This window comes from Anopheles cruzii, unplaced genomic scaffold (assembly GCF_943734635.1).
Source record: "Anopheles cruzii unplaced genomic scaffold, idAnoCruzAS_RS32_06 scaffold00277_ctg1, whole genome shotgun sequence".
Classification (NCBI taxonomy): Eukaryota; Metazoa; Arthropoda; class Insecta; order Diptera; family Culicidae; genus Anopheles; species Anopheles cruzii.
The window spans coordinates 11,421-13,035 of NW_026453909.1; the positions used below are offsets into that span (position 1 = coordinate 11,421).

A 1,615-nucleotide genomic window follows, 5' to 3' on the forward strand; every position below is an offset into this window, starting at 1 on the left:
ATTGCAAAAAATATGAAGCAGCCGTCGCGTTTGTGTCGCGCAAAGCAGCGTCTCTGTGCTGATCATAGTTCACTTCGAACGACCCGCTTGGGATTGGAAAAAAGTTACAACATCGCATCGCCGGCCAACCGGCATAAGAAGACGCCGAGACAATAAGTAATTGAAACTGACATGTTCGAAGTTTCATTCATGTATTTTTACTATTGTTTTGATTGCCCTACGACATAGTTGAGTTGTCTTGATGAAACAACATTTGTTTCTTTTCCATATGGGATCCAATTTCTGTATACGTCCAGCCGAAGCTAGGACAGCCATAAGCGGTCGTTTCTTTGCTAATTCGACCTTCAAACGCTACGTAAAATTCATTGTTGATGGTAATTCCCTTCTCAAGATACGCGATAAATATTACACCCTGCACATCCCAAAATACCGGTGCCATAACCTTTCCAGTCGTTTGTTGTACTTTCGGGCGCTTTGAACGAGGTTAACCGACTGCTCTGTCTACTCAGCTAAGGTGTTTTGATTTCGGAACGAGGTGATGGACCGACATATCAACGCAAAAGTTCAAACAATATAAAGCCAACACGTACTTTTGATATCTTTACCATGTGAACTGACGAGCACAACTTCATTTTTATTCAAATTGATTTTGTAGATTTTTCAAATGTTTTATGGTGTTACCGCCTCATATAGAAGTCCACTGCATGCATTCAGCATCGTCGGTGTCTCTACGACCACGGTCGAAGTCGGCAAACCATCTTTTGATTGTTATGTCTGATGGAGCGGAGTCCTTATATTCTTATCCTTTGAAGATAACAAAAGTAGCGTCACTCTTAGCACAACAACTCGCAAACTTATGACCAGAATAGCATACAATTTTAACGGCTTCTTTTGAAGCTTAGTACACTAACTGAAAAAGCGATGAATGCAATTAGACTAGGCGCCATTTATGAGTTAAGGCTGGTACTTTTCAACCCCCATGTTAGCTGCCTTTCTCACCTTAGTGGCCACCCGCGGGTGAAGAAAACACAACAAAGGGAAACTTCGACACCGTAGAGTTGCTGGACAAACACTATACTGGCTGGTGCCGCGCTTATTCGATGTGACGAATGCCATGCCACCGTCCACCGCAGGCTACTTTCTAATTTCAAGGCTGCCGTCCTTTTTGGACGATGGGCGGACCCCGGGCGGGGACCCGGGCCAAGGCAAGCCATCGACCGCCCTCCAATTCGCGAGCGGGGTGTAACCAATCGCGAATCGATCACTTCCGAGTGACGGGCCCGAATTAGTGTGTCGTTGCACGCCTCGCAAGTGAACCGTAACCGCGCTGACTCAAAGGTACGAACATCGAGATTCCAGCGTAGCACAAGTCGCGTCAAGTCAAGTATGATCACCCGACGTCCACACTATGAGAAACTGGGCAAAAATGTATGGTAGGCCCAGCAACTGTCACTCTTTTTCTGGAGTGCCGTGAGCTACTTTGAGTTGCTGTTGAAGTCAAATTTCGGCCAGATTTTTTGGCGGTCCAAAAAAAGGGACAGTTTTCCAACAGTGGACCAGATTATGACTAACCCCCCGATCCGCGTTCTCGAACGGAAAAATTCATCCGAGTCTC

General features: G+C 45.9%; 1 protein-coding gene across 1 annotated transcript in view; it reads right to left on the bottom strand.

Annotated features, from left to right (window-relative positions):
- LOC128276003 (RING-box protein 2-like) overlaps positions 1-1,615 on the bottom strand; it is an 11,472-nt gene that overhangs the window by 9,179 nt on the left and 678 nt on the right. The window lies entirely within an intron of this gene.